We start from the raw sequence: 24371 nt of genomic DNA, 5'->3' as shown, positions 1-24371 counted from the left end.
CTAAAGTTCTTGGAACTGGGTGAAATTTCCCCATCGTGTGTTAAATTGCCAACATGGCCATGAGGACAAGTTGGCATTATTTAGATCCACTATCCATATTTCAAAATGAACTCAGTTTTACTAGTGATTTCAAGGAATCATTCTCCAAAAGCAGGCAAGAAAGATGAAAAATAAAATAAAAGATATCCATGTCAGTTAAGAAAAAAATTCTTCCATTTGAACAATTATCCCCAATAACAATAAAACAAAGAAATTGGAGTGAGGCTTTTACTTAGGAGAGACAAATACAAGATTTGGGGCAGGGTGTGGTCAAAACCCCAGGTAAAGAAATATACTTGGAAAGCAGCAGCATTAAGTTAGAAATATATTTTTTCTGTGTTTTTTCAACTTTAAATATAAGTTATTTAATTCTGTTGACCTATACAGCATGAAAAAGCATGGAGAGATGTGCTTCCCCAGCAGTTCTACATGTGTGACAACATTCTGAGTCCAATAGCATATTACTCTTATGAAATGTCTAAGCAATGTTGGCTGAGTGAGATTTCACATTCCATGGACTGCAGCCATGGTTTCTGTCTCTCCCTATTACTGAAACCTCATTGTCACACTCAGAATTTGTCTTCTCCTAGGGATCAATTTCAAAGCATTTCAGTGCCAGTGACAAGACACAGTAAGTGAACCTGTGAAGCACTTGGATTTCATTCCCTAGCCTCTCAGCTTCTCTGCCTTTTCACTGTGGCATCTAATTCCAATGTGATATCAAATGTCATATTAGAGATTCCTGCTTGATCTTAAAATATAAGAAAGATGCTGACTGGTATTGTGATTAGGTATAGCTGCAATCCAATCCTTAAATCATGATCACTTTTAAAATATGCAATAGCATAATTAGGAAAAATTCAGAAAATGCTTGAAAACTTTACATAGTGATCAATGCAGATTTGTGTCAGGCTGTCAGACCCTATTAGCCCGCCCTCAATAACCAGGGCTAGACAATTTCTTAACACATTTAAAAATAATGTTTCAGACTAAGATATGAGCCAGAGGCCCTATTTCAGTCTGTTGTTTTATCTTGTGTTCTCATTCCCCTTCTCCTTTTCTTCTGACTTTTTAAAGCATGATGGCAAGTTTCAAGCAGCCACTTAATGTTATAAATGTCTATCTGAAAGAAAATCTGAGGGAAGAGGTAGTGTTTTGCAGATCAGATAATTACAAGGATCTCCCCTTAAACCTTAACATCTTAGTATCAGACTTGACTTGCTATACTAGAACTAAACCATCGGGCATCCCAATATTTTTGCACTGGTACATTGAAGATATCCCACATCAGAGAGCTATAAAGAAGAGACAACACTGAGCATCTATTATTTTTCAGTCAATAAATTTTCTAAGCAAACTGTACTGAAAATTTTATGTTAGTAGGAAAAAATCTGCCATTAATTCGTTGGATCACTGAATCAAAGTATGTTCAATAAAACACCTGGAATGAATATTAAATACAAATCTGCCAATAATATTAACTAGATAAGTATTTTTTTGTTTTTCCTCAAAGTTGAGATTCTGAGTACTTATTTTCCAATAAAATCTTGTGCTTTTTGTGATATGTTTCCTATGACTTCTACAAATCTTTAATGTTACATTAAAATACATGCTGAATTTTATGTTTCTACAAGGAGAAAACCTGAATTCACAAACAGAGGCCCATGACATGAGATACATTCAAAATATTTTACAAATAAAATATTCCAGAGTTAGCAGAAAAGTCTGCTTTGGGGGAAACTTCTATTATGAATAAAATTGTTGTTTGTCACTTTTATTTTACCAAGAGGCAAATTAGTCAGTGCATAGCCTGCTCTACTTTTTTCTTGAAATCAGGTCACTTAATCCCTTCTGGGATGTATTCAAAATGAGAGCCTGTATTTTCCTCTTAGATTAATCTGGAGAGATTTCAAGTTGCAGGTCTTCATATAATAGGGCATATAGAAATGAAGTCTAAAATATCTGACACTTTTAATGATATAACTTCATTCATAATGGCATTACTTGTGAATGTAATTTAAATGAAAATGTAGGCACACCAAATCCCCACATGGCCTCACTAGCAATAAAATTATATCCGTACAATGTGCTTTCTGCCTCCTATACCCTAAATACAGCTGGTAACGTCTGAATGCCAGCATTTGTCTATGGAAACTTGATTCTGAACACAACGTATTATCTGTTCCTGGGGAATAGCAGCAGTTATTCATTTTTCTTGGACAGGAAGCCACACTTTACAATTTAAAGCTAGAATTAGTTAAATGCAGAAAATTCATTGTGAAGGTAGACATCAATTCTTTATTCGTCATCTATCGACAGATCAGCAGCAGCCCACAGACCACAATCGAGAAGCACTGAGATAATAAATATAATATTATGGCTTACCTTTCTCTTTATGTATCTCTCTTATTTGTGGAAAGTATTTGGAAGGCAGTGTTCTGGCAACAGCTCTTGTCAGAGTAAGGGTTTTTTCCCCCTCTATCTCTTCCTGTTTATTCAGAAGTTATAGATGGAAATGGTATCAGGAAGATGGGGAAGATACTAAGAAATAGAAAAAATAGGAGGAGATAGTTCTTATCCTAAAGAAATATAGGCCATCAGAAAAGACAAACATCAAAAAAAAGAAAAGAAAAACATCAGGAGCTTCTTAATAAAGTGTGTTCTCACCAGGGTCTTGAATTAGTGGTACGTAATAGACTTCTTTCAAAGTGTATTTCCTATGGGCACAAATACTGTCAGCAGACATAAAAATGCAGCTTATGGAGAGGTTCTCTGACATTTTCAATAACTGGATGTCACTATAATTAATAAAATGCTCCTTTATTTGGAAAATGTTACCTACATCATTATTAACTATATGCAAAATGCATATAAATATATCTGTCAACAAACTCTAGAGATAGGGCTGTACTCATGATGGGGTTCAGAAGGGATGAGCCTCAATAAATTGTTTTACAGAAGTGGGAAGCATCAGGAGTATTGACATGTAGTAAAAAGAAAATGAGTGCTGTAAAAATCTGAGGATGTGAGGGAGGAAGATGAATCACTTCAAAAAGATAGAAGTGATTCTAACTGAAGGAAAGAAGCATACAAGTGAGAAGATAAATTCCATAACTAACTCCCTATGGAAAATGAAACCTACTGCAAAACTGTGTTATTTGAAAAGAGACCATGGAGCTTGATTATAAAGGACTTGAAACCCTAAAGTTTGATTCTATTCATTTGATCAAGAATAACCAAGCATTGTAATATAAAAGTTGAAATCTCCGATTCACAAGCAGTAAATTCCTATTACTTAATTTTGAAAATGACTGTGAAGTATTATCAAAAAGTAAAGATACTATCATTGGTTACTGATACAGATGGCTCACTTGAACACATGCTAGGAAACATGACAGGTATTTATTATTTCTGTCCCAAGCCATGGTTTCTGAACTAGTATTAAAGTCAGCAACTAGAAAGAATGGGTGAGGTTGGAAGAGATGGAGGAAAACGATGAAGGAGTGACATTCATCAAGATATATTATATTCACAAACTGACATGTTGAAACCTCTTTGTAGAAGTAATTAAAGATAAATTTTTAATTTTTTAAAAAATTCTGCTCTAGAAATTGAACTGCGTTAACAGTTGGTCTATAGAGTAGAAGATATTTAAAGACTTTTGAGTGCATGTAAGTGGTTTAAGATGAAAAGCTACATATGTATTGGGTATATAAGGAGCAAAAGCCTAGAACATGAACTCACAACATGGGCTATTAAAAAATGGAATGCACAACCAAATCAATCCTCATTTGAGAGCCATAACAAAAAACCCTAAAACACTGGAGCTAAAAATTAACTTTAAGATATCCTAGTCCAATCTTTCATTAAAAAATAGTGGGAAGAGACACCCAATGACATTTCTTGTCCCACATATCTGTTCTCAGGCATAAGAACCACAGGTCCCTTTTCTCAGCTTATCAGATCCCCACGTCTGACATCCAAAGATGTTCAACAGATCATTACACTGAAGAATCACTCATAATCCCAAGATTTTCAGGCTGAATGACTGGAGGGAAAAATAGATTCATTGTCAGCCGCAATCTTTGTTACTTGAACTCTGGTAACACAATGTCAGTAAAATGGGTCATTAAATATAAGTCTTTATTAGTAGAAGTGTTTTTCCCTCCTGTAGACTAGATATTGTATTAGGTTAGTCTAAATTAAGCTGCAGTAACAAACATCTCTATATTCTCAGCAATTTAACACACTGCAAGATTATTGCTTGCTGTAATACAGCAAGGACCATTGATAGGTCTGGGTAACTATAAAATCTGCCCCCTACCCCTCAGTCTTTTTTGCTTTAGTTATTTTTGAGGCCAGAATCTCATCTTTATGCTCAGGCTGGCCTAAACTAAGATCTCCCTATTATTCTATCTTCATAGCTAGGATGAACAACATATACCACCACACTTCGATATTGGTTGACATGAATTCTTAATAACTTTTTGACCACACTGGCTTTGACCACAATCTTCTTCATCTCCACTTCTTGAGTAGCTGGGGTTATAGGTATGAATGCCCACACCTGACTACACAATAATATTTAAAGAAAGTAAGATTGATGTGCCCCAAATGATGTTTATCTGATAGGTGAACATGTACTGCTGACTTTAGGGGGCCCAATGTTTTGTGTGACTTTTATGGAATCCCTGAAGGGATTTCCATCTATAAGAATGTAAATAATCAGCAAAGCTGTGTTTTTCTACTTCTCCATATGGTGCATTGCTCAAAGGCAAGTACTGAAAAAGAAATGTACATTTCAGATCAAGATAAGGATCTATTTTATGACAACATTATGCCAAATAAACAAACATAAATTTAAAAGATACCAGTTTTAACAAAATAAACTTCTAATTTACCTGTGCAGTGGAAATGAAGATTTACTGGTTTTCTAAGGCAGAACATCATACATTATGATACCTCATTAAATATGTGTGCTGTACATATGCATATCTTTTCCTGTTGGCTAAAAAGCACATGCTTGAAATTTATGCTCCTGAAGAACTTTTTTTTAAGAGATTCTTTTAAAATTGTCAAAAGTACTATACTAATCTCAGTTTCATTATGCTAAATCTCTCATCTCACAAGATTAATCTCTGTACATTTTGCGACGGGGGGGGGGAAGATGAAATTTGAATTTTAATAAAAGGAGCAAGGGAGAATAAAACTCTCCCTACACATTGGCTTAGTAATCAACAACAACAAAGCAAATGACTAAAATTCAAAATATCCTGCTAATCACTAAGGTATTTCCCTCCACCCAAGGGCCTGAATTAGCATTTTCTACAAAGGAAATAAGATGACAGTGGCACATACATCTTTGATTTTTTTTTCTTTCAATAGCTCAGAAATGTCAGAAACCTTAATACCAACCCAAAAAGCATAGTCTAGTTATTTACACAGAGTGACATTTTGTGACTTTCACACCAGAAAGTCAGTTCTTTGAAGATCAAGGGAAGGGACGGTGAGAAGCTTTTCCCAGGTCTGATTGCCTCTGAGGCTACTCCTTGGTGCACAGGATCCTCTCACATGGCACCAACTCACTGGAATATAACAGCACAGTCCAGAGTCCTTCAGGTTTTCAGAAGAAGAATATCCTGAGGACAGGTGCAGAGCATGTCAACCTTGAATAGAAATGCCAACTTATTTTTTTTTTTCAATGAGGCTTGGCCAATTGTATTCCCTCCATCTGTGTCTTTTGTTCTATGAAACTGTGTCAAGGGCAACAGACCTAGTGTGCAAACACAAATCCTGCTTAGAAAATTCTATGCATAGTAAATCTACCCCCGTTGCATGCTGGGAAAATGCACAGAAGACTAACCAGTGTCCAGGATAGTGGCCCACATCATGGTCAGAGGGTTCTTAAAACTAGTCACTTTTAAGGAAACATCACCTCTCTTATAATAAGTTCCCATACAATACAAATTAGATGTGGCACAATCTTGGCCCCAGCCTTCTCTTGTCAGCAACTCATGGGGCCTGGAGCATCTGCCCACCCTGGAAGCACCATTGTCTAAGCTTCTGCTTCACCTATTACATGCTAAACCTGAGACATTGTCCATACAGTGTTGAAGGAGGCCAGTCCCTTCAGTGGAAGTACAGGATCTTAGGTAACTTAATCTTCACCTCTCACTTTATATTCCTGGTTTTGTTTTTTTTGTTTTTGTTTTTGGTTTGTCATGAGGCTTGAACTCTGAGCCTGGGTGCTGACCCTCAGCTATTCAGCTCTAGGCTCTTCAGCTCTACCAGCTGAGCCACAGCACCACTTCTGGTTTTCTGGTGGTTAATTGGAGATAAAAGAGTCTCATGGGGCTGGGAAGGTGGCTCAGTGGTAGAGCACTTGCCTTACATGCATGAGGCCCTGGGTTCGATTCCTCAGCACCACCTAAGCAAAAAAAAAAAAAAAGTAACAAAAAGAGTCTCATGGCCTTTCCTGCCTGTTCTAGCTTTGAACCTCAATCCTCAGATCTAAGCCTCCTGAGTAGCTAGGATTATAGGCATGAAGCACCAGCACCCAGCTTTATATTCCTTTCTTTTAGCTAATGTTTTGTTATTAATTCCTAACATAAGCTAGAAAAATAAGCAAGAAAAATAAGCAAGAAGCCATTTGTCTCATTTTGTTTCCATGTTTTCAGTACCTATACAACCTAAGCTGTGTATAAATGAAGCCAAACCTAAGTTATGGGTTATCTTTTTCTAGCAGTCTGGTCTCAGCCAATTACAAATAGTCAGGCTTTAAGCAATCATAGGCAGCCATTTGATTAGACTAGATCATTTACAAATAGATACATAACTCATCTTACCATGCCCAAATAAAGCAGATGTCTGGTTCCAGCCAGGCAGGTGACTTCTCTACTTTGTTTCCCTATTGGGTGTAAGAACTCATTGTTCATACTGCTGTGTGAAGCCCTCTGGAGCTCTTCTCATTCTTTGCTTAAATAAACCTTGCCACCGTTCATTTGTATAAAATTTGTCTTTGGACAATTGTATTGAAGTTAGTTCATGTGGTCTGAAAGACTAAGTTGTTGAGAGTGGAGGTTTTCATGACCTAATATCTTTAATTTTCATAAATTTTATATTTATTATAGGAACAACATTTTAAATATTTCCAATTATATATTAAACTTATAATTCTGTCATTTAAATTTCTATAGACTTTTCACTTGACTACTTTATCAATGTCTTAGAGCAGTGTGTGGATATTTTCTAATATACTACTAGATTGTTTTTGGCTTATCTATATACTTTTATATGTTAAAAAATTATCTCAGGCTTAGTTTGCAAGTTGTGTATAAATGTATAAAATATCTTCCTGGTAAATAAAAGCTTTTGCCAAAATATAATCTGTCTGACTCTTGCAATACATTCTGATAAGTTGATTCTATCTAATTAGCTACCTAACTATCATCCATTTAATTGGTAGGACTGAAATTTTAAACTCAGGGCTTTGTATTTGCTAGGCAACAGTTCTGGCACAGTGAGTGGTTCTGCTTTCAACACTTTTTATGTTTATCTTTTAGACAGAGTTTTGCAATTATTGTCTAGCCTGTCTTGGACTATGATCCTCCTATCTATGTCTGTGTAGTAGTTACTATAGAATTGAACCATCATGCCACAGTTGTTTTGTGAAACTAGGTCTCACTTAACATTTTGAATGAACTGGCCTCAAACCACAGTCCTCTCAATCTCTTCTTCCTAAGTGTTTAGGATGATAAATGTGAGCTACCATGCCCTGTTGACTTTTGTCTTAAATGTTTACATTTCTATGAACTTTCACCATATCCAATGAGCTGGCTTTCCAGAGTTTTCTGATGGAGACTTGATCACATGGCTAACTCCCAGTAGCTCACAAAAGCACGTGGACAATGTCATCCTGTGCAGAACAGGGAGTTCACATTTGCATATCTGAGGTGGATGCTGGCTGGGGAAGTTCTGCACACCTGTGGTGTGTGGTATCATCTCCCACGCACACATCCGTGCCTGAGTTCTACTTATACTGAGATCCTGACGTTATTCTAAAAGAAGAGCAGGCCACAGCTGAAATGATTGTGACAAAAGAAGCATTCAGAAGACAATGGAATATGTGCCAGGTTCTGAGTTCCTTGCTACTCAGCCTGAGGTCATGGATTGGTTCAAGTTTGTACAGGTGACATCTATGTCTATCCAGCAGTTCACTACTGGAGACTGGACACCCAGCCTAACCCAGAAAACTGATCTGCAACTCCCACTGCTCAGCCACTGAAGGCATTAGAAAACCATTGAGTGGATTTAAGCTATATATCTGCAGACATTTCGGCAAAATGGAAAGAAGGTTGGTAGAAAATAATGACTGGTTTCTTTCTTTTCTTTTTTGTTTTTCTTTTGTCAGTCATAGGGTTTGAACTCAGGGCTTGGGTGCTGTCCTTGAGTTATTTGCTCAAGGCTTGCACTCTACCACTTGAGCCACAGTGCCACTTCCAGTTTTATGGTGGTCAATTGGAGATAAGGGTCTCATGGCCTTTCCTGCCTGGACTGGCTTTCAACCATTCCAACCATGACCCTCAAATCTCAGTCTCCTGAGTAGCTAGGATTACAGGTGTGAGCCACAGGCACCTGGCCTATGACATTTCTTTAAAAAAATCATTTAATTATATTCAGGGACAAAAACCTTCCAATTGTAGTGGGAAGTTTAGTCTTTCAGTAACTATAGGCACAAATCTCTTTGATTTTATTTTTCTCAATATATTTTGTGCCCATATGTTTGTTTTTTTGTTTCTCAATGCTATTTAAATTGAGATTGATTTTTTTACCTCATAGTTACCAGTTTGTAAGTACTGTCCTCAGTAACTCTCCTTTTAATCCCTTTGAAAAGTGACATTCATTACAAGAGATACTTAAAGTCAATGGGCATCTTAACCTTCTTTTCCTATAAGAAATGAATTTTAAAACAATTAGCTCCACTCAAGTTAATTTTTTTGTCTAGAATTCAGATCTATCTTTAGTCTTTAAACTTCCCAAATTAGATATTATGACTTTTATACTTGTTAACTCATATGTACTGAGCTGTTCATCTAATTATATTTGGCTTTGCTTTCAACTCAGGTGTGTAGCTTCTAGAGTCATTTTCTTTCTACCTGAGTGTATTTCTACCATCACTGTAGTGAGGATCTGTTGCTTATAAAATGCTCTTTGTTTGGGGTTAAAACCGTCTTGACCTTCCTCAAGGCATTCCCTGATGGGTTGACAGGTGTTTTCTTGAGTACTATATAGATCTGACTCACTCCACATCTCCTGGCATCAGTGTGCAGAGAGAAATCAGCTGTCAATCTAATATCTATTCTTTTGTCGGGTTTTGGCTTCTTTTTCTACAATTGATTGTAAGGTCAGCTAGCTTTTTTTTTTTATTGTAAAGGTGATATACAGAAGGGTTACAATTTCATAAGTAAGGTAGTGAGTACATTTCTTTTAGAACAGTGGTATCCCCTCCCTCATTTTCTCCCACTTTCCCTCCCCCCAAGTTCCCCCTAGAAGTTGTAAAGTTTATTTCCAACCTAGTGTCCAGTAAATATCGCCATTGCATTGGTTCACCCTTTGTCCCACCATTTCTGTGATTCCTCTTCCCTTCCTCAAATCAGATAAACTTATATACAAGACAAAGTGTGTCTATATCTGAAACAGGGACCACAGGGAATAAATCAGAGGAGAAAAAAATCGAAAGAATAAAGAAATAACTGCAAGCAGTACACGAAAACAAACCCTCTTGTTTCCTTCTTGTGGAGTTCAATTGAATTAGTATCATTTTATATGGCCATATGTATATAGCTATTGGGCTATTGTCTCTTTTTTCTTTTTTTGTGTGCCAGTTATTGTGATTTGCACTCAGCTTGTTTTGCTTACAGCTAGTAATCTACCATGTGATCCAAGCCTCCAGTTTAGTGTTTTTGCTGATTATTTTGGAGAAGGAGTCTCTGAGCCTTTTCTGTCTGAATTGATTTCCAAATCTCTGCCTCCCAAGCAAAGGTTGCATCACAGGCATTTGAAACACAAGTACCTGGCTCTCTTATTTTATTCAAGTTTCGTTTTTTTGTTTTTCTTTTTTTATCAGTCGTGGGGCTTGAACTCTGAGCCTGTGCACTATCCTTCAGCTCTTTAGTTCAAGTCTAGTGCTCTACCGTTTGAGCCACAGCACAACTTCTGACTCTTTCTATTTATGTGGGGCTATGGAATCAAACCCAGTGTCTCTTGCACACACGGCAAGCACTCTACCCCTGAGACACCTTCCTGGCCCCTCAAGTTTCATTTTAATCTTTTTTTGGGGGTCCGGTGGTGGGCCTGAACTCTGAGCATGGGTGTTGCCCCTCAGCTCTTCAGCTCAAGGCTAGCGCTCTACCACTTGAGCCACAGCGCCACTTCCGGCTTTTTTTTTTTGCTTATGGGTGCTGAGGAATCGAACCCAGGGCCTCAAGCATGCAAGGCAAGCGCTTTACCACTGAGCCACCTTCCCAGCCCCTTCATTTTAATTTTTAAACTGAGGATTCGTATCTTTGATCTAACCTAGAGACAATTTAGACATTATCTTCATAAACATCCCAATTCCCCCTTCTAGCTTTTGTCCTTCATGTGTTTTTAACTGCTCTTCCTATCTACCTTTCTCTCTACACTGAATTTGAAATCTCTGTTCTTTAATAGGTTTTAAATTCTGTCTAAACCCATTCTTAAAATTGTCCAGTGGAACTGGATGGAACAGTGTACACCTGTAATCCCAACACATGGGAGACCTTAAGTTCCAGGCTACCCTGGGTCTACATAATCATATATGTCTAAAAACATACATCCATTGTACCAACCAGATGTGACACTATATGCTTAGGCCATGCAAAAATGTTCAGAGCTTTTCTACAGTGTTTCTTGAACTCTTAGGAACATGATCTAAATATGTCTGTATAAGAACACCACTCAATGGAGGGAGAGGAGGAAGAAAGAGAGGGAGAGACAGAGAAGATATATTTAGGATATATAAAAAATAAAAAAAAAGAACACCACTCAATTAAATATATATACATTTGTTCTGCTAAATTAAGACTACAGAGTCACAGATCAATCTGAATCAAAGGTGTTACTTTATATATTCCAACTTAAACCAATGCCCATGTATGTGCACATTGAATTTCACTTTGTGTGTGTGTGTATATGTGTGTATGTGTGTGTGTGTGTGTGTGTGTGTGTGTGTGTGTGTGTGTGTGTGCGTGTGTGTGCAAAGGCTGAGTTTGCCAGATACTGTCAAAGTCTCCTACATGGTACAACCTCCCTTTTCCTGAACATTTTCTCTACTTTCTCACCTATTGGGGCCCCAGATCTTTGCTGTCCCTTTCCCTTATAATTGGCCAATTTGAAACTAAGCTTTAAGAAATTAGGAATATATACAACCTCTTCCCCAGAGCAAGCATTTCTAGCACTTCAATATTCTCTATATTTGAGCTTTACCTCTTGTGTCTGGTCTTAGAAAAAGTATTCAGTTTACTACAAGTTCCTAAATATTTTAAAGAAAAAGCCAAAGAGATAGGGAAGTAGTGAGAGACAAATACAGATAGTGATTTTAACATATAAATTATCATACAGGAAAAGATTAAAATTCTGGAGATAAAAAGTTATTAGGGATTCTTTCATAATAGGCAAAAAAATGTAAGAAATGATTCAATTTTATAAAGAAGTCTCCCAATTTTGTTTAAAAAACTCAGAACTAAAACTATACTATAGAACTAAATTTGTAATAAATAAATTAAACCAACAGTGGTTTCTCTTGAGGAATGGACTCATAGTTTTTTGCATTATTAAGCTTATCTATATTTTCCACATGTTATATATCCTTATCTTACAACAAGAGCTGTAATTACACTAGGTATTAAGAAAACCAAAGCAGGAAATACTTTCTTATACCCACCTGTTCTCAGCCTGTGAGTTCCATGGAACATAGGGATTGTAATAGTTCCAGTAATATGCAACAAAGGAAATCTGTAGCCACATGACAACCACACTGCTCTGCCTCTCTTCATGCTGCTTCTCATCAAATGGACGATGCGACTTTATCCAGAACTAAGCTCGAGTCCCTCTATCAGTGGCCTTACATTCATGATACAGAGTTAAGCTGCCTTCTGACAAGCAGAACTCTATTGGTTTAGAAGGATTGAAACAAAACTTTCCAAATCCTCCAATTTAAGACTGAATATTTTGGCCCTTCAATTTGGTCAGCAATACCCAAAGACACAATGTTTGCAGAAAGAAGGAAAACATTAGTTCATTTTCACCAATGCACCTTGTTTGCAAAGCAACTGTTAGGAATAACTGCATTTTTTTTTCTCAGCAAGGCAGAATTGATCTGTAATTATGTGTTTGGGGAGGCAATTATAAAGCAGGACCATGTATTTAAGGTCACTTTTAGACAAAGACAAAAATAAAAGTTGTGAAAACAATATGCCTATGAGGATAACTTTATAAATCTCTCTATTTGGAGTTGTGAGTAGAGAAACTTCACAACACAGGCCAAAAGCATTTCCTGGGAATTTACTAACAATACAGTCTCAAGGTTCCATCTCCAACCTACAATATCAGAATCTCAAGGGATCTATAGTTTCATAATCTCTCTAGTGGTTCTTCTGCTGCTATCACTTTAACCCTACTTGAGAATATTCAAAAATATAAGCAATTACAGTTCAAATAAAAAAAACTGAGGAGACAATTTTGTTAGTGTGTGCCTGTCTCTATGGGAAACACTTATGTAAATGCTCACTTAGTAGCAATTAAATGTGGGAAGCCTAAAACACATCCATAAACACAAACTGCCACACGACCACAGTCAAACCCCAGGAATGGACTCTTTTTTTTTCCATTTCTCTTTGTGTTCCCTTTGAAGATATGCAGCTTTGAACTGATAGTGTTGTTGTCAGGAACTGTTCCTTCCTGCCATCAGTTGCATCTACTCTGTGATTTTCTGGTGCTACAGTGAGAAAATAGGGACCAAAAACCAGCAAGGCAACAGGGGCCTCAATTCAACAGGGTTTGCTGGCTTTGTTATTTTTTTCCTCATGCCTTGCCATGCTATAGAATTTTGTGAGTTTTCTTTTGAAAAGTATAATTGATTGAACACACACCAAAAACATTTTATGAATAAGGCTATGCCAAAGTATGAACATCATGCAAAAATGTAAACTGTGCACTTGGAATCTTGTTTCTCACTACTATGGACTAATCAACTTTAAGATTAATTACTTATAGTTTGTTAGATTTGATAGTCCAGTTTTTCTCCAGTCTTTCCTATTCTCCAATTTCTTAGAATTGTGCACCGTAGTAGGTTAAATTTGTGGTCATAGACTTGAAGCCTTAATAAGATTGGGTTCCTTAGGACAGAATATAACAAGCTATGTAGCTTAAACAATTAATACCTATCCTTTATAGTTCTGAAGGCCCAGTAATCCAAGATCCGAACATCTGGTGAGGTTCTACTTAAAAGCATGAAGATGATGCCTTCTATATTCTCAAGTGAATGAGTAAAAGAAAAACCTCTCGTGTTTTTTCTAAATTATTAATCCTATTCATGAAGAGATCATGCTCCTGAGCTAATTATCTCCTAAAGCCCCTACCTCCTCCTAACCCTATCCCATTAGGAGTTTGAATTTTGAAAAATAAATTCAGGAAGAAACAAATATTCATTCCACAACAGATGACTGTGTTTCAAATCCTTTTTTCTCCCTTGCTCCTGCATCCGTTTATTTTTGCCACGGAAATGTTACATAACAAACAACCCTAAAACTTGACTAGCATAATGCAATAGCATTTGTTGCTATGTCTCAGGGCAAGTTGGAGGTCTGCTGGGTAGCTCTACATCTTTTGGCTGGGCTTGTTTATTTGGCGATGTGCCTGCCTGTCCATTGACCTAAACCAGATTCCACTGGAAGATCTGAGCATCTTGGGTCTGTTTCATGTGTCCATCATGTTCCATGGGCCAGCAGGGACATATGCTCATAGAGACAACAAAAACACAAGAAGGAGCAAGATTTTTCTAATGATGCTCGTGAAATCTCCACACTGGTAATTTTGCTTCTGCCAGGCACACAATCAAGTGGAGAGAAAAAGAGGATACACCAAAGTTCTATAGCATAGGGTGCCGAAAAAAATCAGGATCACCTTCACAGCCTATCTATCACATCTGTTCAGCCAATCCATAAATAAGCAAGTCTTATGGATTCAGCCTTAGAATTACTTTTCATATCTATCACATCGTCTCATCATTCTAGGTCTATTGCTTCTTAGACCATTCAGAACAATCATATAAAAAGGTAAATCTAGGCCAAGTGCCCTGGTTTACATCAATCATCCCAGCATTCAGGAAACTAATTCAGGAAGATGACAAATTTAAGGCCAGCCTAGGCTCTCTAGTGACACTGTGTCAAAAATAAATTAAGTAATGTTTTAAAAAAAATAGATTCTTGCTATTCATTTGCTCATTCATTGCACTCATTGTTTCCCATTGCTCTCCTAGTGAAAGAAAAATCTGAATATTGAGTGTGAGGTCCTGCTTCATGTTGTCATGAATGCTTCCTGACTCTCAGCCTTATGCATAACCCTGGGCCATTGGACGCCAGTAGCTTAGCTTCCTGCACTTTCTTCCATGCCATACTATATTTTTTGGGCCAGTTGTGGGGCTTGAACTCAGGACCTGGGCACTGTCCCTGAGCTTCTTTTGCTCAAGGCTAGCACTCTACCACTTGAGCCACAGTACCACTTCTGGCTTTTTCTGTGTATGTGGTACTGAGGAATCAAACCCAGAGCTTCCTGCATACTGGGCAAGCACTCTACCACTAAGCCACATTCCCAGCTCCTGCATCAACTCTTGTTTGTGTAGATCAGTTGCACGCATCAATCAGAGTACTATTCAAATACCATTGCCCCTACCATCCTTTGTGATGTACAAAGTGATAGATACTCTCTAGTGAGCTGCAAAACTCCACAATGTCAGAGGACATGTCTACATGTCCAGAGGGATTTCCTAAAACATTGTTAAGTTGTGGAATAAAAATAAACCATACTTTCCTTCATATTTTTTAACATAAGTCTTCTATGAAGCGATGCTATAGAGCTGCATTCCTTGAAACACATTGCAAATATATGTAGCAATTACTTTTCTGCCTTCCAAATTAATCAGTCAAGTCTTTTCTTTTCTTTGAGCACATATGCTTTGCCCCTGGGTATAAAACCATGAAACAGGTTAGCCAGATTGATGATAAAATGATTCCTGAAGGGCTGGTGTTTACTTCTTGGTCATTTCTTTAATGACTCCCTACATTCTCTGGAGGATGAAAACATATATTAAAGTCTTCACCTAAAACATGCACAGCAGCTGTTAAGATTGTGTTCTGACAATTGAGAAGCACTACTGCATACTCACTATAAATAACATTTTCTTCTTTACATAATGCAAACAACAATAACAGAAACATATATGTGCGATAATATTTAACAGTGATTGGAACTGATCAAAATTTCTGCATTTCCTTTATTCCCCCAGTACCTGGCAAACACCATTTGACTCTGTTTCTGTTAGTTATTTTTTTTTAGATTGCATATACAATAAGAAAGACTAAGCTGCTTTTGCTAGGTTCTCTTGGCTTATTTCACCTAGCCTTAAGATCCTTCATGTTGTTCACAACATGTAGAATTGTCTCCTCTTTAAATGCACTTAAGTTATCTCTATGTCTTAATAATCATGAATGATGTCATAATCAATACAGGAGTACAAAAAATACTTCAAGATATTGATTTCATTTCCTTCATACTGTACTTTGAAATTGGATTACTGGGTTACATAGTAAATCTATCTTTAATATTTTTAGGAAACTCCAGCCTGCAACAGTTCTACCAAGAGTAAATAAGACCTCTCTTTCATTCACTCTTTTACCAACACTTCTCTCCAAAAAATAAAATAATAATAATAATGAACCCTTTTGGGGTTGAAGATGTGTCTCAGGTGGTAGAGTGCCTGCTAATGCTCAAAAACATCAAAACCAAGTTAAAAACCTGGTCTCATACAAAAAAAAGGAAGAAGAAAAGAAACAAAACAAATAACATTTCTCCCATTGTTGTGGTAATAGAAAATTTTACCAAGTATGAATTAATATTTCCTTGTGACTTTGATTGACATTTACCTGATACTATGCTAAGCACCTTTCCATGGACTTGTTGATGATGTGTATGTCTTACTTGGAAAAAAAATGTCTGACTAGGTCTATTAGATTTTTTTTAATTGTGAAAATACTGTACAGAGCAAGGTATTACATGGGCAAGGTAATGAGTACATTTCTTATCAAGCATTGTTGCCTCCTCCTTCTGCTTCCCATCCCTTCCCATCTCCCATCCCCCCAGCCCTCCACCTCCCCACCCCCTGCCAAAGTTGTAAAGTTCATTTTTATTTATTTATTATTTACTTTTTATTGTGAGAATACTGTACAGAGGGGTTACAATCACATGGGCAAGATAATGAGTACTTATCAAGCATTTTTGCCTCCTCTTTATTTCCCCTTCCAATCCCTTCCCATACCCCCGTCTCCCCACCTGATCCTCCCCCCACTTCCCACCAAAGTTGTAAAGTTCGTTTTTTGACATTACGACTTGTACATCTCATTGTTGCGATGGGTCCACCTGTATCCCTATTTAAACGATTTGTTTTTTCCTTTCCCTCCACAAATTATACCAACATCAAATACAGTGAAAGCAGGGGTTATACCGTGGGGGAGGGACATACAAAACAACAAAGAAATAATCTTATAAATATGTTAGAAATAATCACATGAAAGCAAAAACATTTGAATCCTTATCTTGGGGTTCATTTCACCTAACATCAACTTATCTGATCTTTTCTGCTTGTCTCAGACATATACTAGTTATTGCAAATAAGGGTAACCATGGGACCTATGTTTCTTTGGGCCTGGCTTACTTCACTTAATACAATTTTTTCCAAGTCTTTCCATTTCCTAATAAAGGGGGCAATGTCATTCTTTCTGATGGAGGCATAGAATTCCATTGTGTATATATACCACATTTTCTTGATCCATTCATCTACTGAGGGGCATATCTTAGCTATGGTAAATAATACTGCAATAAACATAGTTGTGCTGGTAGCTTTAGTATGGTCTTGTTTGTGATCATTTGGGTAAATGCCTAAAAGTGGGATTGCTGGGTCATAGGGGAGTTCTATGTGGAGTCTTTTGAGGAACCTCCATAATTCCTTCCAAAGTGGTTGAACAAGTTTACACTCCCATCAACAATGCAGTAGGGTTCCCTTCTGGCCACATCCCCTCCAGCATCTGTTGTTATTAGAGTTCTTAGAGCCATTCTAACTGGGGTGAGGTGGTATCTCAATGTTGTTTTGATTTGCATTTCTTTTATGGCTAGAGAGGTTGAGCATTTCTTCATGTGTCTATTGGCCATCCTTCTTTCCTCTTCAGAGAAGTTTCTCTTTAAGTCTTTAGCCCACTTATTTATTGGGCAGTCGTTTCTTTGAGGATTTGTTGTTGGGGAATTTAATTTTTTGAGTTCTAGGTATATTTTAGTTATGAGGCCTTTGTCCGTCCTATGGCTAGTGAAGATCTTCTCCCAATTCCTGGCTTTCTATTGCTCTTGCTAGCTATGTCCTTTGCCATGCAGAAACTCTGCAATTTCATGCAATCACATTTGTCCAAGATTTCTTTGATTTGTTGTGTTTCTTGGTCTCTACTAAGAAAATTTCGGCTTGTGCCAAGGAGACCTAGTGTTTCTCCGATGCCATCCTGTAATGTTTTCAGAGTGTCTGCTTTGACTCCGAGGTCTTTGACCATTAGAATTTTTAATCTAATATTTACTCCTTTTCTATTGATTTCTATGAGTTTGTTACTTATTTTGGATGTGAAAGTCTTATTAGATAAATAGTTTACAAATGTTTCCTCCTATTTTTTAGATTGCTTTTCTACTTGTTTATGGTTTCCTTTCCTGTGAATATGTATAGTTTGATCTAGTCACACTAGCTTATTTTTGCTTTTATTGCTTGATCATTGTCAGGGAGCTTTTGTTCCACATGTTTTCTTCTAGAAGTGTTACAGTTTTGGTCTTACATTCAAGTCTTTATTCAATTTTGAGTTTATATTTATGGGTGATCAAAGACAGTGTTTCAGTTTCATTCCTCTGTTTGTAGATACTCAGTTTTCCCAACATGCTTATTGAAGAGATTATCTGATTTTCAGAGTGTGTTCTTGTATGGGCTGTCACATATTAGCTGACTATATATAAATGGGGTTATTCATGGATTCCTGTTTTTGTTTCATTGGTGTATGTCTCTACTTTTATGCCAGTATCAGTTTTATTACTATAACTCTGTAATATATCTTGAAATTAGAAAATGAAATTCTCAACAAATGACATATTATGTTGAGATACATTCCTAATATACCCATTTGTTCAGAGTTTTCACAATGAAAATATGTTGAGTTTTGCCAAATATTTGTCTGTATTTATCAAGATTTTATTCTTTCATTTCTTTCCATTACTATACTGTGTAACTTTTATTCATTTGAATACAATTCTTATATCCTAAGGGAAAAATCTCACTTGGTTGTGGTGTATGATCCTTTTACTGTGCTGTTGAATTTGGTTTGCCAGTATTTTTGAAGGATTTTTGCACTATGGTTCATCAGAAATAATGGACTACAATTTTCTTTTCTTGTATTGTTCTTTTCCTGGCTTTGGTATCAGTATACTACAGAACTTGTAAAAGAAAGTTTAGAAGTGATCCCTAATCTTCAATGTCTTGGAATTTCTTGAGAAATATTGGTGATAAATCTTCAAGTATTTGGTAGGATTTACCAGTGGACCTATTCTGATATCAGGATTTTCACTTATGTGAAGCTTTTTATTACAATTAAATCTTCTTCATTATTGTTCCATTCAGATTTTCTTTTTCTTCACAATTTGGTTTTGGTAGGTTATATATTTCTAGTAATTTATCCTTTTCTGCTAGGTTATCAAAATCATTGGTTATATAGTTGTTCATAGCAATCTCTTATAATCTCTTATATAAATTGTTGGAGTCTAATGTATAACATGGTGACTATGGTTAACAACACTGGATTGTACAGTTGAAATCTGAATGTGAGGTAGATCTTAAATATTCTCACTGAAGAGTAAGAATGACATTGCCCCATTTATTAGGAAATGGAAAGATTTGGAAAAAATTATATTAAGTGAAGTAAGCCAGGCCCCCCCAAAAATAGGTCCCTTGGTTTCCCTTACTTGCAATAACTAGTGTATGTCTGAGACAAGCAGAAAAGGTCAGATAAGTTGATGTTAGGTGAAAGCATTCAAATGTTTTTGCTGTCATGCAATTGTTTCTAACATATTTATAAGATTATTTCTTTGTTGCTTTGTATGTCCCCCCTCACGGTATAACCCCTGCTTTCACTGTATTTGATGCTGGTATAATTTGTGGAGGGAAAGGGAAAAAACAAATCATTTAAGTAGGGATACAGGTGGACCCATTGCAACAATGAGATGTACAAGTCATAATGTCGAAAAGTGAACTTTGCAACTTGGGCAGGGGTGGGGGAGAGGGGGAGGTGGAAAGGAATGGGAAGGGGAAACAAAGGAGGAGGCAACAATGCTTAATAAGAAATGTACTCATTATCTTGCCCATGTAATTGTAACCCCTCTGTACAGTATTTTCACAATAATAAATAAATAAATAAATAGAGTAACTCTGTTAGTTGTTAGTTGGTCAATTAATATATTCACAAGTAAAGTTATTGTCACTTTGTACATCTTAAAATATTATATATGTATGTATGTATACATATATAATTTTGGTAATCATCTCTCAGACATCTGAAAAAAATACAATCATGATTTTGTATAGTTGAATTTCAAATATTTCAAAAAGTTAGTTGATTCATTTTTGTGTTCATCTGTTGAGACAAGATAAATATAATAGAAGAATTACTCATTAGATCTATGAATCGTTTCTTCTGATTCCACCCTTTCTCTTTTAGAATTTGATTCTAGGGATCTCTAAAAAGTGTAGGCAAAATATATATATATATGTGAACTTTCCTTCTCAGCTGGTGTGACCTGGTTTAGACCTCTAATTTGAGCTGCAACTGTCATAGCCCTGCTCCTGGCAGTTTGTAATTAGGACAGACATATTAAGCTCTATTCAACCTAAATGGCAGACAGGTTCTAGCACTGATGAACCCCTTTTTGGTGGACTTATGTAGGCTAATGAACACTCTGAGGTAGGCAGTCTACAAAAGGAAGAAAAGAAGATAAAAGATATGTACCATGGAACTAGGAAATTCTTGTAAGAGAAGTATATGGGAACAAGCAAGGTGTCTGATTCCAGAAGATGCTTCTTTCCCTCTCCACACCTGGCAAAGGTCAGGTGAAGCTGTCTCATCTATTGAGAGGATTCCTTATTCCTATGTCACAAATTCCTTTATGCACTAAATTTCTATTTTTTTTACAAGAAGTTGATTTCTAGCCAATGCAGCGATGTTCAAGAGAAAAAGCCAGTAAAGGTACAGAGACTAAAACATACTGTCTTTTCAGAGTTTCACTAGGCAGACTAAAGTCTGTTCATTACAAGGGTAACCTAACACAATTCTGACTTCTTTGGGGAATGTAATTATTATATACCTTTCTGGTGGCTTATAACTCTAAAAGGGGAGCCCCCTGTGGGAGAATCATACAATCTACAATCTCATGTCAGAGGAAAATCTTCAAAGTATTCCTTTCACCCTAGCCATGCATCAAAGTCACTTGTGATATTGAGAAGCCTACCACCATGTTTTAGTGTGCAGCAGAAACAGAACAGCTCAATTGACATCCACAGGCAATTACTGTGCACAGCTTGGGTTACAACACACTGCCTTCTATATAAAATTGCTAACCCTTCTCTTGGAGACAAAGTAATTGAGGCCATTATCTGTAAACCACTTGCTGTATGACAACCTACTCTAAAGCCTAATGGCTTAAAATCATAAGAAATTTTGCTCATGGGTTTATGGTCTACTTAAGCACCTTTTCTGGTGATAGTTGGGTCTATATATCCTATCAAGTCACATGGGCTCTCTACTTTATAACTGGACTTCTTTCCCTGTTTGGATTAGCAGGCTAGCTGGTTTACTACTGTAGTCTAGGTTGGAGCAACTGGACTCTATGCTTGAGGTTTTTCATACTCCAACAGGCCACACAGGTATCTAAGAGAAGAGAGCCAATGTGCACCCATCTTCCTAAGGGAAAGTTGATAAGTGGAGTAGTGTCGTAGCCATTGAATGTTATGGGTCACAGTTGATCACAAAGCCAATCTGATTCCAGGGGTGGACAAAGAGAATTCATTGCTGAATGGAAGAAGCTATACTGTCTCAACCTGTGATGAGGCTCTGGACCATTAGAGCAAGTTCTTACAATCAATCTACCATTAAACCAAAGAAAATTAAGAATGCCCAAGACAGAAAAGCCACAGACTCCTTGATACTTCGTTGAGTGTTTTTCTATCATCCATGCTTAAGATCTCTCTGACAGGTGATAAATATATGCAGGTGGTAAATTTCCAACATCCTTTGAACAAGCACAGGGGATACGAATGGCAAAGGTTGGCTTCTATTTCCTTTGTGTCCCAGGCTCCATGTGGCTGCCTATCAGCTACTGCTGCTTGGTGAGTGTCACTAACTGCCAGGTGTCTTAGAAGGAATCAGAACCCTAAGCCAAGAATGCTTCACAAGTTCAACCTAAATGGTTCAGTCACTTTTATTAGAACAAATACATCTTTGGGTAATGTAAATTATGAAGATTTGATTCTGTTTTCAAATGCAATTCTCTTGAGTGATGGTCATGCCTAGTAAAGCAGCCAAGGAAGATCATTTCAGCAATGGCAGAACTGGATCCAAGTCAAGTTGAAAGCCAAATTCAGATACTAGATGAAAAATGCCAAGATTAGACGAGAGCGGCAAAATGGAATGGAATTAAAAGCTGATTATGGGGTGAACCTAGCTAGTGCAAGGCCCTGAGTTCAAATGCCAATACAACTGTTTACACTGATAACCTTGTCTCTGGGTATGGAAAGGGACCACAGTTAACATCCCAAGCCTTTTGATATAAATATTGCCATAGCGCTTGTTACTTCCCTTCTCCCACATCCATACCATAGAAAGGCAATTACATTTCAAACAGGACCTGCAAATATTAGAACCTGACTCTTTAAAGCAGGGAGCTAAGTGTTTGATCGCTCAGAGGAATCAACAAGAAAGATTTGAAAATTCAGATGCCTGGTCCTCTGGTCCTTAATGAATCTAACTGAAGTCCAATCTTTGGCTTGAGTGGCAAGACTTCTTTTTACCTCCCCAGGGGATTTTAATCTATGCTTAAGGATGAAAACTTAGATGTCTGGGTAACTCTTAACTCAAGCATGCAATACATTAAGCATCTGTTGTGTGCAAAGCATTTTATCAGATGCAGTGTCAGGATGAGGTGGGCCTTTGGCCAAAAGGAGAAGAAAAATGGTTGTGGTTGAAACCATCATAAGTTGAGTCACTATAATGACAAATACAACATACAAAACAATAAATAGAATGCTAGGTCAACCCAGAGCCCTTTACCACCAACTACTAACACACCAACTTGTTCAGAGTTACCGACAGATGAGATAATAAATCATTCAGGACTTAGTGCCTAACATCTCAGATGTAAATGCTCATCCAACCACATGCTGTATAAATGGCCCCTGATAGGTGATTTCTGTCTGCAAAGCTTTAATTGCCACTACTTAAAAAAAAGAATAATTGTTCCTTGGTTGTTGTGAGGCTTTAAAGAGATGATTTAAACAAAGCAGTAAGCATAGTGCCTGACATCTAAGTTAGCAAAAACTGACAATTTATCAGAAGCAATAATGGAATAATAATAATATCAAGTGATTTCCCTAAGCTTGATCTTAGGATATTTCCTTTTTCAGAGGAGATTTTCATGAGAGGGGGAAAAAGAGAACACAGAATTGAACTATTTTACCTATACATCTTGCAACTACTTTCAGATGTGTTGCAAGAAAGCCATGAATGAGGTCTTCTAAAGTTACCTACTTCCACCGCAACATCATATACTTCAGGATGTAAGGAGACCCCTCAGATTCTCCTTTATACTCAGCAAGCCACTCTTCATTCTCCATTAAAACCTTCCAGAGAGATGAGAAACAACCCCATCATGCCCAGCTTTCCCTCTAATATGATCCTCAGGCGGTTATCCTGGAAGTCCAAGGCTCTCCTCTTTAACCCTGCTTTCCTTCAGATAAATCTGACCCTTTCCTGACCGCTCAAGACCACCCTCTGTGATCTTTAGAACCCCCAACACTTTCAACTTCTTTCAGAAATGAGCCCTTTACCACTTGGCTCTAATAGGAATACGGCTGAATCCCAAAGATCCTCCTCCCCGCAGCTAACTCGGGACTAACAGTAATTTTAGTTTTTAAGTCTACATTCCAGTTATGAAAGAATCTGAAAGAATTCTTACTCCTATTGCTTAGTTTCTCTCTCATTTTATTAGCTCATATTAATTGCAGAGTGTGGAGGATTGACTGCGATATTTCTGGATGTGTGTATAATATATTTTTGATCATACTCACCCCATCTAATTCACTTTCTGATGCTCCCTCTCTCTCTCCTGTTTGTGATCCTTCTCATCATTTTTAGATGGCTGTTATGACTTTTCCATAATGCATATAATGTACTTCACTCACATTCTGCTCCCCCTTTGGCTTCTCCATTCCCCCCCCCACCTCCCATGAGTTACTTCCTCAGACAGTTCCCCATTCATATGCCTCTCCATTTTTCTTCTTTAAATTCAGCTTCCAATTATTAGAGAACATGCAGTATTTGTCTTTCTGAGTCTGGCTTGTTTAATTTTACAGCTGATTTCCGGTTTCATCTGTTTTCCTATAAATGACTTACTCTGCTTTAGGTTAAGTAGTGCTTTGTAGTTTATACATAGCACCTAGCCTTTATCCATACAACTATGGACGAGCACTGTAATTTGGCTATTGTAAATAGTGCAATGCAGCTATCTCTACTGTATGCTGACTTATATTCCTTTGAGAATACATGCTGAAGATAATGTGGTACTTCTACTTTTAGTTTCTCAAGGAGCCTTCATGTCAAATTCCAGAGTGGTTCCATTTATTTATATTCTTACAAAGAATCCGTGATGGTTCCCTTTTCCCTACGTCCTTGCTAGCCAATTTGTTGTTTGCT

At 37.1% G+C, this 24371-nt stretch overlaps 2 long non-coding RNA genes across 3 annotated transcripts in view; one reads left to right on the top strand and one right to left on the bottom strand.

Annotated features, from left to right (window-relative positions):
• The window catches only part of LOC138817248 (uncharacterized), a 46450-nt gene extending 34425 nt beyond the window's left edge, over positions 1-12025 (bottom strand). Inside the window, exons 1-2 of one of the 2 annotated variants that reach the window (XR_011368787.1) lie at positions 12002-12025; positions 2425-2580 (exon numbers count right to left, since the gene is read on the bottom strand). This is a non-coding gene — a long non-coding RNA (uncharacterized lncRNA). Of the gene's footprint in view, positions 1-2424; positions 2581-4940; positions 5042-12001 lie in introns of those variants that run through there. The other variant, XR_011368786.1, reaches the window with a different exon arrangement.
• The window catches only part of LOC138817249 (uncharacterized), an 84981-nt gene continuing 68826 nt past the window's right edge, over positions 8217-24371 (top strand). Inside the window, exon 1 of the long non-coding RNA XR_011368788.1 lies at positions 8217-8392. This is a non-coding gene — a long non-coding RNA (uncharacterized lncRNA). The remainder of the gene's footprint in view (positions 8393-24371) is intronic.

Source organism: Dipodomys merriami, unplaced genomic scaffold (genome assembly GCF_024711535.1).
Source record: "Dipodomys merriami isolate MVZ:Mamm:240054 unplaced genomic scaffold, mDipMer1.0.p SCAF_7, whole genome shotgun sequence".
In the NCBI taxonomy this organism is placed as follows: Eukaryota; Metazoa; Chordata; class Mammalia; order Rodentia; family Heteromyidae; genus Dipodomys; species Dipodomys merriami.
Note: the sequence above shows the minus strand (reverse complement) of the source record. Positions and strands in the feature narration are given on the sequence as shown.